Below are 16,968 nucleotides of genomic sequence, written 5' to 3' on the forward strand. Positions count from 1 at the left end.
CTGGATATAATAATAAAAGATTTTTTTTTGTTAAATTGATAATCAATGTTTACATTGACTTGGACACAGAAATACTATTCACAGCTGAACAACAGAGTATACCTGGATCATTTTTCTTTCTTGTACAAGTTTTCCTTGGAAATAATAATTGCATCACCATGCCATTTCTTTACTGTTTTATGTTTCTATTATTAATTCATCCCTAGCTCCTTGCCAGAACCATAAAACTCTAAGAATGGTCAAATGCATCAAATGATATATCATTTTTCTGTGTATGAATGGTTTATTGTTTTTCCCTAACATTCATGCTACAGCCCCAAACTACCAACACACACTGATTACTCTCAAAGTCTGCTTTATTCATTGTTACAGACTCTTACTAGGCCCTTTTAACCTATGATGCCTGTTCTTCGGTTCTAGAAAGTTTTCCTGTATGGTTTCTTTTCCTTCCCTTTGACAATTTTTTCTTTATTTCTGAAATTCCTACTAGTTAAATGTTTAACTTCAGAAAAGATCGTGTATCTCATCTTTTCTTACCTATCATTTTGACTTTTTAGTTTATATTTTGGGTGATTTCTTCTACTTTTCTGTCAATTAATGGGTTTTTTATTTATGGTATTTATTTTTCATTTCCAAGGTTGCTTATTCTTCTCTGTTTTGTTATTGTGGCATCCTGTGCTTGTTCTAAGGAGGCAAAATTTGCTTTTCTCTCTTTAAGGATATTAATTATGGCTTTTTTCTTAAAAGTGTTCTGCTTCCTAAATTTTCTATTTTCTCCAAGTAGTATTTTCTTCCTGGTTTATTTGGCTCTCATATTTCATATTAGAGGCTTTCCTATTGCCTGTATCACTTTGAGGCACTCTTAAATATGACACAGGAAGATCTGTGCATGGACAGAACATCCAACTACTGAGTTTTTTAAGAGAGAGACAAAAAAGGGTGATGATGTGATGGGTCAGCATTTTCACTGGTTGATACCCAGAGTCACCATCCAGAGTTTATATCTCCCAAGAAGTTCAGTTTCCTCAAAGAAGAATCCTCTTGTTTCTTCCTTGAAGTTTAAAGCTGGCTGCCAGCATCCTGGGAGCCTAGAACAAAAAAGGACAGAAAGTCCTGCTTATTCAGCAAGTTGATTTTCAATAAATCTCCTGGTCTAGCATCTTACCCCTGACCATCGCAAACCTTGCAAAAAATTGAACTTCAAGTGTTTTTTTAACCAGCTACCAGAAAATGAATCTTACTGTTCTATATCCTAACTTCCCAAACATCCCCTGTTTCCAGCCCCATTCTGTAACTTCAGCTCAGCTACTGCTGTCGTATCTTAACATGCTGGAGTTCTGCAGTGTAATGTGTCTGGCTTCTTGTCACCTTCTTCCACCTCAGGTAACTAGGTTTCTACTCTCTGCCATGCTAAATCAGTTACCACCTGTTCACTTGCTTTTCAGCTTCTATGTGTTGATCACCCTTTTGCTGTGGAGCCTTCTCCTATTCTTGTCCTTGTTAGTGTGTGTTTTCCGATTCCTTCACTATCATTTTGCAGGATTTGAGGAGGGAAGAGGAATACATTTGAGAGCGTATTTACTATTTTTAACCAGAAGTCCCATGCTTTATTCTTGTGTAGCAGTTATTTTAGAATCATAGTATGTTAAGTAATGGCCTAAAATCTCACTTGACCCTCAAATAAACAGAGGCCAATTAGGTTGGGCCATAGCTATTCTCTAGTATGTCATAGAATAGTAGCCTAGGTATACTGAACATGTTAATCTAAATCTTATGACTAGAACAGAATGAAGACAAGAAGGTGGGAAAGAGGAAGGAGGGAAAAAAAGAAAAATGGAAAGTCTTACCCTAAATTTTTTAGTCACACATGATAATAATCTTGATACTTTACATAATTGCCCTTCATTAATACTTCTTGGGCTTCACTATTTGGTGGTATAAATTCTATTCTATTCTCATACAATAACTGTCTTAGGATTTGGCTTCCAGAACCAACAGGAGGCAAAAACTACACTTCTATTGCCAAAAGTGTAGTTTGTTTTAAACCCAAAAGCTGTCCTGACAAAAATTGCATCCCAGAAGACCATTTGTGGATTTTAAAAGATCCTATTTATCTTGTCTAGACTTGGAATCTGATGTCAATATTGGCTTGAAATCATCTGTGACAGATTTGTGATTACTTTTGCAGGGGAAAGAACGGGGAAAAAAAGAAATGGGGACTTTTTTTTTCTCTAAGCGCAAAACCAAACATTCAAGGATGGTGTTCACTGCCTTTGAATGAAGCCTCTGGTGAGCATAGTGGTGTTTGCAGACCCGCCACATAGTCTCCCCGCTTTGCATGATGAGAGCTGGCTAAGATTATTCAGGGGAGGTGATGACTCAGGAAAATGTGATTTAGAGCTCTGCTAGTAGCCTGCAAACTGCCTGTCTGGGATTGTATTGGATCAGTGTGGCTGTGCTTAGAATGTGGGAATATGGAAGGTGAGTTCTGTGACTTGGACAGTCATTTCCATGGTCAGTGTGGGCACCACCTGGCATATGTACTGGATGCAGTGGTACTTATGGATGGTGAAATGCCTAAGCCATGAGGCATCTGTGTGAACTGGGAATGTGTGGACCTGAAGGAAAGAGCTACGAGACTGTCTGCCAGTTCAAGGAGCTAAAGTCTCAGACCAGCACCAATATTAGCATGAAACATAAAGTACCTTGTGAATCAGGTAAAGCAGAATCCCCATACCTTTCAGTGGAATTTTTAAAGAATAAAGGATATGGGTCTCTTCATATGTTTTTCTATTTCTAACATTGACTATGTGTGTTGAAATGATGTTAAGAGTCTGGTACCTATTTGTAGTCATAATCTGACTTAATTCTGGGTTATTTGACCTCCAGCAGATCTAAATGACTCAGGTATTTGGAATCAGTCATCCAGTGCTCTATAGATTTAATCACACAAGAATAAAAAAATGAACTGTAATAGAGTTCAACTATGTGACTTCACTGAGCAATAGCCAATGTTTCTGTGTTTATATATTTGAGAACAATAATACAATTTTCTTTATCTCTTCTATAGTTATAAATCAACTATATTTTAATTTAGTGAGATCTAGATGGAATTAAAAATAAGAAACAATGAAAGGTAAATGCCTTTATAAATATGAATCATATCTGTGCTGGACTCAACACTTTTTTTAAAGTATGAACGTGGTACATAGAATCAATTGGAGAAAATTTAGTCCTGGTATGAGAGTCAAAACTTGTTTCACTTGAAAGAACCACATATAAATAGATTGTAAATCTACATTACATGATAAGTAAATAGAGAAGACTTCCTATGTCAATGGGAAATCATTTGTATTTATTTTGGTGCACAAGACTCCTAACAAGACAAAATAAAGTTCTTATATGGCTGCATTTTCCTTGATAAGATAAAGAAGCCAATGTAAGCATAAAACTGCTATACTCATTGGGAAAGATGAAAAATAAAGCAATTATGACAGCAACTTTTACAGAGATAATTTCACAGCCCCATATTAATATAATTCATTCTTCAAAAATAATCATTCCAACTTGTTACAAATTTTCAAATGTCCTAACACATGCTCTCCAGAGCTCTAAATTGCTTATCAAACACTTCAAAATATAGTTCTGGAGATAGCTATTAATGAAATAAGGCAACAGTTACCTCAATACCTAGAATCCACTGTGTGTTATCACATGCTCACACTACAAACACGTGTTTCAGAATATGATCATTCCACTGAGTTTTCCAAGGTCTATGGGTGCAATTTTCCTTGCTAAATTTGTTTCTGAAAAGTAAAAATTTGAGATCTCAGGAAGCAGATTCCCAGAATGAAATAAAGCTTAACCAGCAATGTCCCCACTGTAGTAATGTCAACCAATTCTGATACAGTATTAGAATTGCAAATAGAGATGCACAATTTGCAGAGCCTTGTGGTACTGGATGTGCAGAAACTCAGAACTCCTGAGAATTACATAGTTTAGCAAAGAGAATTATTTTAGTCTAAGATCCATGAGTTCAAAATAATCTTTCCAATCAGCTTTAACCTTTTATTGTGAATATACTCTGTTGGAAATGAGAAATGAGTCTTTTTTTCCCATCATAATAGAACCACAATAACACTTGAAGTTCAGTGATCCTGATGTCATTATCATATTTATTATTGTGTATTCATATTAATGAATATTCATAAGATTAAGTTTTCCACTTTATTTTTTTTAATTTTTAAAATTAGGATAGCTCTTCCACTATCACTTTTAAGGCCATCAAAGCTAGTGTTCTTCTACATCATTTGTAATCATTGATTCACAATTTCTCAGTATAATTTGTGAGTTCCTAGGGCTGAGAAGATGAGTCTAAAAGGACTGATGATGTGAATGATTAGGCAATACAAATACCATTCTTGATTTGGTTGCCTGCTCCACACTTTAATTTCTATGTGGATAATAGCACTATTTGAAGTGAAACTATAAGAAACCGAGTATAGAAAGTAGGATTCTTTCAGAATCTTGTGACAAGCCTTTAAAAATTTGAATTTAAAAATACAAAAGCAGGGGTGGAGCCAAGATGGCGGCGTGAGTAGAGCAGTGGAAATCTCCTCCCAAAACCACATATATTTTTGAAAATACAACAAAGACAACTCTTCCTAAAAGGGAGACCAGAAGACACAGGACAACATCCAGACCACATCCACACCAGCAAGAACTCAGCACCTCGTGAAGGGGGTAAGATACAAGTCCCGGCCCACCCCACACCCCAGCTCCGGGCGGGAGGAGAGGAGTTGGAGCGGGGAGGGAGAGGGAGCCCAGGACTGCTGAACACCCAGCCCTAGCCATCCGCACCAGAGCACAGACACAGTCCATGCGTGGGGCCCTGGATACTAGGGAAACATGACAGTAAGACCTGTGAGTGGGTCCCCACAGCTGGCACCCTGGGGACAAAGAAAAGCGAGTGCTTTTTGGAAGTCTTAAAGGGACAGGGACCCCAAAACCGGATGGAAGCGTCCTGGGACACTTAGTCCAGCAGCAGCGAATCTGGGGAACTCAGGGCACTCTAGCCCCATGGGCAGCAGGGAGCACAGAGGCCCCTCACAGAGATAAATAGCCTCCCAGCCGTTCCCCCTCCAACGCGGCTCCACAATATCAGAGGAGCAGCCCAAGGCAGGTCATACCCACCGCAACAGCAGAGATAAACTCCATAGCAGCCAGGCAAAAATCAGAAGCCTGGTCTGCATGCAGCTGCCTAGCACAAGCCACTAGAGGTCACTGTTCTCCCAGGAGAGGAAGGCCACAAACCAACAAGAAGGGAAGTTCTTCCAGCCGTCACTTGGGCCAGCTCTGAAAACTATCTCTATCCCCATGAAAAGGCAAAATTTCAGGCAGACCAAGATAATAAAGACAACACCTGAGAAGGAGACAGACCTAACCAGTCTTCATGAAAAAGAATTCAAAATAAAAATCATAAACATGCTGACGGAGATGCAGAGAAATATACAAAAGCTAAGGGATGAAGTCCGGAGGGAGAGTATACATGTCCAGAGGGAGATTACAGAAGTGAAACAAACACTGGAAGGATTTATAAGCAGAATAGATAGGATGCAAGAGGCCATTGATGGAATAGAAACCAGAGAACAGGAACGCATAGAAGCTGACACAGAGAGAGATAAAAGGATCTCCAAGAATGAAACAATATTAAGACAACTGTGTAGCCAATGCAAAAGGAACAATATCCATATTATAAGGGTGCCAGAAGAAGAAGAGAGAGAGAAAGGGACAGAAAGTGTCTTTGAAGAAATAATTGCTGAAAACTTCCCCAAACTGGGGGAGGAAATAATCGAACAGACCATGGAAAAACACAGAACTCCCAACAGAAAGGACCCAAGGAGGACAATACCAAGACACATAATTATTAAAATGGCAAAGATCAAGGACAAGGAAAGAGTTTTAAAGGCAGCTAGAGAGAAAAAGGTCACCAATAAAGGAAAGCCCATCAGGCTATCATCAGACTTCTCAACAGAAACCTTACAGACCAGAAGAGAATGGCATGATATATTTAATGCAATAAAACAGAAGGGCCTTGAAACAAGAATACTGTATCCAGCATGATTAACATTTAAATATGAAGGAGGGATTAAACAATTCCCAGACAAGCAAAAGTTGAGGGAATTTGCCTCCCACAAACCACCTCTACAGGGGATTTTAGAGGGACTGTTCTAGAAGGGAGCACTCCTAAGACTAAACAGATGTCACCAGAGAAAATAAAATCACAGCAAAGAAAGCAGATCAACCAAATACTAACTAAAGGCAAAAAATAAAATCAACTACCCACTAAAAGCAGTTAAAGGAAACACAAAAGAGCACAGAATAAAACAACCAACATACAAAGAATAGAGGAGGAGGAATAAGAAGGGAGAGAAAAGAATCTCCAGACAGTGTTTGTAACAGCCTAATAAGTGAGTTAAGTTAGGCAGTAAGATACTAAAGAAGCTAACATTGAACCTTTGGTAACCACGAATCTAAAGCCTGCAATGGCAATAAGTACATATCTTTCAATAGTCACCCTAAATGTAAATGGACTGAATGCACCAATCAAAAGACACAGAGTAATAGAATGGATAAAAAAGCAAGACCCATCTACATGCTGCTTACAAGGAACTCACCTCAAACCCAAAGACATGCACAGACTAAAAGTCAAGGGATGGAAAAACATATTTCAGGCAAACAACAGAGAGAAGAAAGCAGGGGTTGCAGTACTAGTACCAGACAAAATAGACTTCAAAACAAAGAAAGTAACAAGAGATAAAGAAGGACATTACATAATGATAAAGGGCTCAGTCCAACAAGAGGATATAACCATTCTAAATATATATGCACCCAACACAGGAGCACCAGCATATGTGAAACAAATACTAACAGAACTAAAGGGGGAAACAGAATGCAATACATTCATTTTAGGAGACCTCAACATGCCACTCACCCCAAAGGATAGATCCACTGGGCAGAAAATAAGTAAGGACACAGAGGCACTGAACAACACACTAGAACAGATGGACCTAATAGACATCTATAGAACTCTACATCCAAAAGCAGTGGGATACATATTCTTCTCAAGTGCACATGGAACATTCTCCAGAATAGACCACATACTGGCTCACAAAAAGAGCCTCAGTAAATTCCAAAAGATTGAAATTCTACCAACCAACTTTTCAGACCACAAAGGTATAAAACTAGAAATAAATTCAACAAAGAAAACAAAAAGGCTCACAAACACATGAAGACTTAACAACATGCTCCTAAATAATCAATGGATCAATGAACAAATTAAAATAGAGATCAAGGAATATATGGAAACAAATGACAACAACAATACAAAGCCCCAACTTCTGTGGGACGCAGTGAAAGCAGTCTTAAGAGGAAAGTATATAGCGATCCAGGCACACTTAAAAAAAGGAAAAAGAATCCCAAATGAATAGTCTAACATCACATTTATCAAAATTGGAAAAAGAATAACAAATGAGGCCTAAAGTCAGCAGAAGGAGGGACATTATAAAGATCAGAGAAGAAATAAACAAAATTGAGAAGAATAAAACAATAGAAAAAATGAATGAAATCAAGAGCTGGTTCTTCGAGAAAATAAACAAAATAGATAAGCTTCTAGCCAAACTTATTAAGAGAAAAAGAGAATCAACACACATCAACAGAATCAGAAAAGAGAATGGAAAAATCACGACAGACTCCACAGAAATACAAAGAATTATTAAAGACTACTATGAAAACCTATATGCTAACAAGCCGGAAAACCTAGAAGAAATGGACAACTTCCTAGAAAAATATAACTTTCCAAGACTGACCAAGGAAGAAACACAGAAGTTAAACAAACCAATTATGAGCAAAGAAATTGAAACGGTGATCAAAAAACTACCCAAGAACAAAACCCCCGGGGCAGACGGATTTACCTTGGAATTTTATCAGACATACAAAGAAGACATAATACCCATTCTCCTTAAAGTTTTCCAAAAAATAGAAAAGGAGGGAATACTCCCAAACTCATTCTATGAAGCCAACATCACCCTAATACCAAAACCAGGCAAAGACCCCACCAAAAAAGAAAATTACAGACCAATATCTCTGATGAATGTAGGTGCAAAAATACTCAATAAAATTTTAGCAAACTGAATTCAACAGCATATTAAAAGGATCATACACCATGACCAAGTGGGATTCATCCCAGGGATGCAAGGATGGTACAACATTCAAAAATCCATCAACATCATCCACCACATCAACAAAAAGAAAGACAAAAACCACATGATCATCTCCATAGATGCTGAAAAAAGCATTTGACAAAATTCAACATCCATTCATGATAAAAACTCTCAACAAAATGGGTATAGAGGGCAAGTACCTCAACATAATAAAGGCCATATATGATAAACCCACAGCTAACATCATACTAAACAGTGAGAAGCTGAAAGCTTTACCTCTGAGATCGGGAACCACACAGGGATGCCCACTCTCCCCACTGTTATTTAACATAGTACTGGAGGTCCTAGCCATGACAATCAGACAAAACAAAGAAATACAAGGAATCCAGATTGGTAAAGAAGAAGTTAAACTGTCACTATTTGCAGATGATATGATACTGTACATAAAAAACCCTAAAGACTCCACTCCAAAACTACTAGAACTGATATCAGAATACAGCAAAGTTGCAGGATACAAAATTAACACACAGAAATCTGTAGCTTTCCTATACACTAACAATGAATCAATAGAAAGAGAAATCAGGAAAACAATTCCATTCACCATTGCATCAAAAAGAATAAAATACCTAGGAATAAACCTAACCAAAGAAGTGAAAGACTTATACTCTGAAAACTACAAGGCACTCTTAAGAGAAATTAAAGGGGACACTAATAAATGGAAACTCATCCCATGCTCATGGCTAGGAAGAATTAATATCGTCAAAATGGCCATCCTGCCCAAAGCAATATACAGATTTGATGCAATCCCTCTCAAATTACCAGCAACATTCTTCAATGAATTGGAACAACTAATTCAAAAATTCATATGGAAACACCAAAGACCCCGAATAGCCAAAGCAATCCTGAAAAAGAAGAATAAAGTAGGGGGGATCTCACTCCTCAACTTCAAGCTCTACTACAAAGCCATAGTAATCAAGACAATTTGGTACTGGCACAAGAACAGAGCCACAGACCAGTGGAACAGATTACAGACCCCAGAAATTAACCCAAACATATATGGTCAATTAATATTTGATAAAGGAGCCATGGACATACAATGGCAAAATGACAGTCTCTTCAACAGATGGTGCTGGCAAAACTGGACAGCTACATGTAGGAGAATGAAACTGGACCATTGTCTAACCCCATATACAAAGGTAAACTCAAAATGGATCAAAGACCTCAATGTAAGTCATGAAACCATTAAACTCTTGGAAAAAACATAAGCAAAAACCTCTTAGACATAAACATGAGTGACCTCTTCTTGAACATATCCTCTCCGGGCAAGGAAAACAACAGCAAAAATGAGCAAGTGGGACTACATTAAGCTGAAAAGCTTCTGTACAGCAAAAGACACCATCAATAGAACAAAAAGGAACCCTACAGTATGGGAGAATATATTTGAAAATGACAGATCCGATAAAGGCTTGACGTCCAGAATATATAAAGAGCTCACATGCCTCAACAAACAAAAAACAAATAACCCAATTAAAAAATGGGCAGAGGAACTGAACAGTTCTCTAAAAAAGAAATACAGATGGCCAATAGACACATGAAGAGATGCTGCACATCGCTAATTATCAGAGAAATGCAAATTAAAACTACAATGAGGTATCACCTCACACCAGTAAGGATAGCTGCCATCCAAAAGACAAACAACAGCAAATGTTGGCGAGGCTGTGGAGAAAGGGGAACCCTCCTACACTGCTGGTGGGAATGTAAATTAGTTCAACCATTGTGGAAAGCAGTATGGAGGTTCATCAAAATGCTCAAAACAGACCTACCATTTGACCCAGGAATTCCACTCCTAGGAATTTACCCTAAGAACGCAGCAATCAAGTTTGAGAAAGACAGATGCACCCCTATGTTTATCGCAGCACTATTTACAATAGCCAAGAATTGGAAGCAACCTAAATGTCCATCGGTAGATGAATGGATAAAGAAGATGTGGTACATATACACAATGGAATACTACTCAGCCATAAGAAGTGGAAAAATCCAACCATTTGCAGCAACATGGATGGAGCTGGAGAGTATTATGCTCAGTGAAATAAGCCAAGTGGAGAAAGAGAAATACCAAATGATTTCACTCATCTGAGGAGTATAAGAAGAAAGGAAAAACTGAAGGAACAAAACAGCAGCGGAATTACAGAACCCAAAAATGGACTGACAGGTACCAAAGGGAAAGGAACTGGGGAGGATGGGTGGGCAGGGAGGGATAAGGGGGGGAAGAAGATGGGGGGTATTAAGATTAGCATGCATGGGGGGGAGGGAGAAAGGGGAGAGTGGGCTGTACAACACAGAGAGGACAAGTAGTGATTCTACAACATTTTGCTAAGCTGATGGACAGTAACCGTAATGTGGTTGTTAGGGGGGACCTGATATAGGGGAGAGCATAGTAAACATAGTATTCTTCATGTAAGTGTAGATTAAAGATTAAAAAAAAAAAGAAAGAAAGAAAAGGGGGATTACTCCTTGATAGGATAAACCTATTGGTAAATCAAAGATCAACGCATGCTCTAAATATCCTTAATGTTGATTACTTAAAGGGTGTCAGATGATCAGCTATGGAGGTACTCTTTTCTGATAATATTCCTTTCTCTTAATAAAAAAAAAAAAAAAGCAGTTCCTGTGTGCTGACCTCTAATGAGTTCTGCACAGTGGTATAGAGGGCATGTCAAAGTGTGGGCAAAGGGTCTGTTTGTTTCTATGCAGAAGATCAAGGCCTAGCTTGGATACCCAGAAAATGAACTAAGATATGATATGAGGAGGAGCTTCCGGCATCAGCATTCTCTGGAGGACTTGTGCCAGGGAGATGATCATCAAAAAGCCTCCACAGGGATCTGGGCGATACTGCGGTTGTGGCTGCATCCACCCCACCATTTCCTGGACTTGCCATTGGAATGGGGAGGGAGATGTCTAGGCTGGCATGTGCATACAGTGAGACAACGAATTTGACCGGATCTGTACTGTTGGAACTCAACCAGGAGTTGGGAGGGGTGCAAGTTGTAGCGCTCCAAAATCTTATGACTATAGACTATCTATGGTTAAAAGAACATATGGGATGTGAACAGATCCCAGAAATGGGCTGCTTTAATTTGTCTGATTTCTCTCAGACTGTTCAAGTACAGTTGGACAATATCCATCATATCATAGACAAATTTTCACAAATGCCTAGGGTGCCTAAATGGTTTTCTTGGCTCCACTGGAGATGGATGGTAATTATAGATTTGCTTTGTTTATGTCACCGTATTCCTATTATGTTAATATGAGAGCGCAAATTAGTTGGTAGTTTAAAACCTATACATGCTTAAGGTACTCTACAAGAAGATATGTCAAAGAAATAATCAATCCTCCCATGTTTTCTTCCATATGCTACCTCTATAGCTTTCCTTCTTCCTTCCTAATTACAACCCTTAAATAGAATTCGTGCCTCATATCGAATTTACCGAGTATCATAATTCCTCCAGGTGGTAAAGATACCTCGAGACAAGTGCTGGGCATAGAAACCACAGGGCATAAATCTGCAAAGAAGTAAAAAGCTAACCTTTTCAAACAATATGGCTTCTCTCTCACTTACCAACTTTACATTTCCCTGTATGGCCCCGGAAGATGACTGGTTAGCCAGAGATGGTAAGATTCCTCAAGGGAGGAACAACCTAAGACAGACACAGTCGCAGGGGGGCCATCAGGTGAGAAATTGGGGATCAACAAAGGTGAGGCTCAGAACCTCACCCCCCCTGTTTTGAGAGAAATCTTCTGCATCCTTGGATGTTTTGCTGCCCTTGTCTAGCTTGGATTAATACTTAGTCTATAGGCACACACCTGATCATCTACATTTGCCCTCTTACAGCACTAAACTATGTTTTCTACCTTTATCTTGCATCTACCTACCACTTCAGCATTTTATTAAAAATAAAAATAATAATAATAATAAAGGGAGAAATTTGGGATCAACATATAAATCAAGTATAAAAATCAACCGAATATTCATATTTGACCTGATTGTTTATAGTTCATAATGCGTGATCAAAATCGGAAGTTTCTGTGATGAATGCCCTTGTACTGTTCACCATGTAAGAATTTATTCGCTATGTAAGAATTCGTTCACCATGTAAGAACGTGTTCGTTATGCTTCAGAAGATTGGAGACTGACGAGAATTAGGCTTGGGGTTGATTAATGATTGTGCATTGAGTCCCCTATACAGAATTTTATCGTTGTTAACAACCATTTGATCAATAAATATGAGAGATGCCCTCTCAAAAAAAAAAATACAAAAGCATAGTTAGCTATTATTCTGTTAATTTATGTTAATACCTTCTTGTAATGGTCTGAATTCACATGCTTTGCAAAATGACCAATTTGCCAACATAATTATGATTTTCCTACATTCACAAGGAACAATTTGCAATTATTTTAACATACTGATATACATATATGTGTGTGTGTGTGTGTGTGTGTGTGTGTGTGTGTGTGTATTTATCAGTAACAAGTCAAAATCCTTTAAAATACTTTCAAGGCTATATTTTACTTAACTCCTGACTCAATGTTCTTGAGCTAAATAATACATACCTAATATGCTTTAACAAGCCATTAGGGGTAATTTTCTTTTGGTTTTTGGCAGATAATATGATGGATTGAGTTTGAACTTTGATCACACTAGGACTATGGCAAGTCTGTGAGACCTTATATGGACAAGACAAGTAGATTTATTATGAGTGATATTAGCACAGTTATTGTGAGTATATTAAGTTTGTAATATATGGAAAATTAAAGGGCCAGCCTTGCTGATTAATATGTGGCAGTAGATAGAACAATGAAGTTATATCAGTTTCCTTTAGCCAAGCAAGGTATAATAAATTCAGTATTAAAACTATATAGGTTTGATTCCTTTAAGTCCAAGAAAAGGTTGCTATTATTAGCAATCAAAAAGTATTCCCAAAAGAAGAAAAACAAAATAGAAAGTATTACTAAATATTGGGAGCTTTTAGCACAAGCAAAGACAAAAAATTTGGTGGTTAGGAGAGCTAAGCTAAATCATCTATTCTTTATGAGTTTCTTGATATAAAATGTACTCCCTAATGTTGAGAAGCAACAATTTAACACCAGTTCACTTTTTATTTTATTTCTTATCCCATTTATTTTTGATTGGATGTTCACAAACTAATACTTCCAAGGGCCACATAGAGCAGCTTTTCCCTTGAAAAGGGGGATTAATGTGATTTTTGTTTTTTTATGTGATGCACTTGGCATGGACATTCCTGCTTTCCAGGGACAAAAAAGAAAAATTACTTTAATGTTAAACTGACTGATGGCCCATTTTGATTTTCTGAGACTACTACTAATGAAAAAACACTTAATATTAACAAATAGAAGATATGGAACATAAAATTTACAAAAGCTACCTGCTTTTATAGGACCATATCAGCCATTAAATAATTATACAGTGTCAGCCTGTATCAGTTGTTATATAGACTGCAACAAATAAATAGTTAAATAAGTGGGCAAGAAAATTAATATAGCTGTATTAAAGATGGCTTGACTAGTTTAATTTTCATTTTAATTAAAAAATTTTTATTGGAATATAGTTGATATGCAATATTATATTGGTGCCAGATGTATAACATAGTGATTAGATAATTATATACATTACTAAAAGCACACCATGGTAAGTGTAGTTACCCCATTACTTTACCAAAATAAACCAACAGTCTTTTATCAGCATTTATGGGTCAATTTATTTTTTGGTTTTTAGATTCCACATATAATTGAACTCATATGATATTTGTTTCTCTGATTTAACTCACTTAGCATGATACCCTCTAGGTCTATCCACATTGCTGCAAACAGCAAGACTTCATAAAAGATCACTTGACTTTTTTACCCTGAGCCATAACAAAGTCAATTTCCAAGATGTTGTATCAATTAAGATAAAACTGAGCTATGAACAATAATATTGCATTATTTTTTCAGAAAGAACATTTAGTATACATAATTAAATACTAATTAAATGTATGCACATGCATACATTTTGAATTTCATCCTCAAACAGAAAAAAATGTCCTCTGAGGCAACCCATGGAAGTTGAGGGTATTTTTTGTGATTTTTTCAAAAAATAAAAAAAATACTGCAATAGAATTTATTACATTCTAAGTTGTATTTCTTTTCTGTGTAAAAAGTCTGTTTCTCGGTTTAGAGCCATTATTGAAAGAATTATAAAGCTAGTTACTGTATAATGGGGATAATGGGATGTATGTAAAAATGTAATAGGAATAATACTTACTTTGTAGACAGAAAAACGTTAAAATCTGGGCTCTGCTTCTTAACAATGTGAATGACCTTGGGCAAATGTGCTTAAATTATTTGAAGTCACCAGTAAAATAAGAAAATACCCACCTTGCTAGCTGGTAGTGTTAAGTAAGAATTGCCCAAAGCTTGGTACATAACGGTTCAAAAATTTATTTTCCTTCATCCACATAGTGAAAATGAGATCCTAGAGTAATGACTATTTTTATCCCATATTATAAAGAACAGATTTTGTATTTTTTATATGGTACTTTTTTCATTAACAGCTTAATTGAGATATAATTCATATTCCATAAAATTCACCCATTTTAAGCATACGATACAAAGGCTTTTAGTATATTCACGGTGTTGTGCATCCATCACCACTATCAATTTTATGTTTTCATCACCCCAGAAAGAAACCCCACTCCCCTTAGTCATTGCCCACCAATCTTCCCATCCTGTCCAGCTCTAGATAATCATTAATCTACTTTCTGTCTCTATGGGCTTTCCTATTCCAGACATATCATATAAGTGAAGTGAAATCATATAATATGTGCTCCTTTGTGACTGACTTCTTTCCTTAACATGATGTTTTCAAAGTTCATCCACGTTGTAGCATATGTCAATACATTCCTTTTTATTCCCTTTTACTGGAATAATATTCTGTTGCATGTTTATATCACATTTTGTTTATCATTCTTCAGTTGTTGTATTTTAATTGTTCCCACTTTTTGGTCATTAGGAATAATGCTACTATGAACATTTGTACACAAGTTTTTGTGTGGACATGTTTTCATTTATGTTGGGTATATGCCTATGGGTAGAATACTGCATCATATAGTAACTCCTTGTTTAACCATTTAAGGAAATACTAAATTGTTTTCTAAAATATCTGCAATATTTTACATCCCTTTCTGGGGTATATTAGGGTTCCAGTTTCTCCACATCCTTGTCAACATTTATTATTATCTGTATTATTATTAAAATATCCAACAAATGAAGAACGATAAATAAAATGTGATATATACATATATACCAGCCCAGTGTGTATGAAATGGTGTCTCGTTGTGGTTTTGATTTGCTTTTCCCAACGACTCATGATGTTGACGATATTTTCATGTGCTTATTAGCCATTTGTATATCTCCTTTCAAGGAAAAGAATAATAAAAAAATCCTTTTTATTATTGGATTATACTAATTTTTTACATATTGTAAATACAAGCCCCTTATTGGGTAGTGGCTCCTTCATCCCCCATTACTTTCCTATTTTTTCCCTCCTCAACATCTCCCATCCAACTAGCACTACATCTTCAGAGCTTTCAGTTTTACCAAGTCTTTTTGAAATATTAATAAAAATGTTTCCCATCCTAATTTTTCCTATATTCAGTTAAATGATAGGCACTTCTTAATAAATTTATAATGCAAGGTGTCTTTGTCATTGGGATTCCCCTTTTCACGTTGCTTAAATACCAGAGATATTTTTGTAGCAATTTTGGTTAAAAGTCTACTACTATGTGAGTAGTAAAAATAAAGCCCTCATTTATTTGTGCCAATTGAATATATATATCCACAAATTATTTCCAAATATTTCCAAAAGTATTTCTTTAGACACTAGAGACACTTTTGACACAAATTTCTTGCTTAATTTTTTTCTTGTAGCTCCTCTTATTTTTCTCTTCAAAATACAGAGAACTTCACTCAAAATGGTGTCATTTTTGGTTGTGAACTTTCAGCCTATCCAGTATCACATGTGACATGAAAGAAAAAGGCAGACAAATGTTCTTTCCTGGTGATGATAGACATATTTCAATGCAGATACACAAATTATTTGCACACTACACAGTACATACAGGCAGTCAATATATTTGTTAATGATGTTATGCATTCTCTTCTGCAGATCACATTTTATAATTCAAGTTTGAAATATTAAAATGTTTCCATTGTAATCATATGAGGCAATATGTTAATATCTTACATATTCAAGGTTTTAGATTTTAAAAATCATTTCAAAAGTATGATCGCATCACTGTGACTTAGAGGTCTGCACATAATAACAGAGAAAAAGGATATAAGGGGTAGTGCAGTGGTTCTCAAAGTATGGCTCAAAGACCATATGTTTCATAATGAAAAAGACTATGTGTAAATAACTTCACCTCTTTGATCCTATTGTCTCACTTTTCAGGAATATTTTAGAAATTATTTAATAATGAACATATGTCAATCACCAGCACATTGCCTTGCCTAGAGTAGGCACTCAATAAATAGTAGTTATTGTTATCCGTTTTTATCTGGGAAACTCTCCTCAGAATAATGGGTAGAAAGGGCATTTAAGGGGAGGTAACAACATAAGCAAAGAAGCAAGGACACTCATGCTACACAAATCATTCACTGTAATTGTGTAGAGGGAACAAGTGGGAG

At 36.5% G+C, this 16,968-nt stretch overlaps 1 long non-coding RNA gene across 1 annotated transcript in view; it reads right to left on the reverse strand.

The window, feature by feature from the left end:
• Positions 1-243: 243 nt before the first annotated feature.
• LOC140848465 (uncharacterized) overlaps positions 244-16,968 on the reverse strand; it is a 38,471-nt gene continuing 21,746 nt past the window's right edge. The window contains exon 3 of the long non-coding RNA XR_012129395.1: positions 244-1,088. This is a non-coding gene — a long non-coding RNA (uncharacterized lncRNA). The remainder of the gene's footprint in view (positions 1,089-16,968) is intronic.

The sequence above is a fragment of the Manis javanica genome, chromosome 1, assembly GCF_040802235.1.
Source record: "Manis javanica isolate MJ-LG chromosome 1, MJ_LKY, whole genome shotgun sequence".
Taxonomy (NCBI): domain Eukaryota; kingdom Metazoa; phylum Chordata; class Mammalia; order Pholidota; family Manidae; genus Manis; species Manis javanica.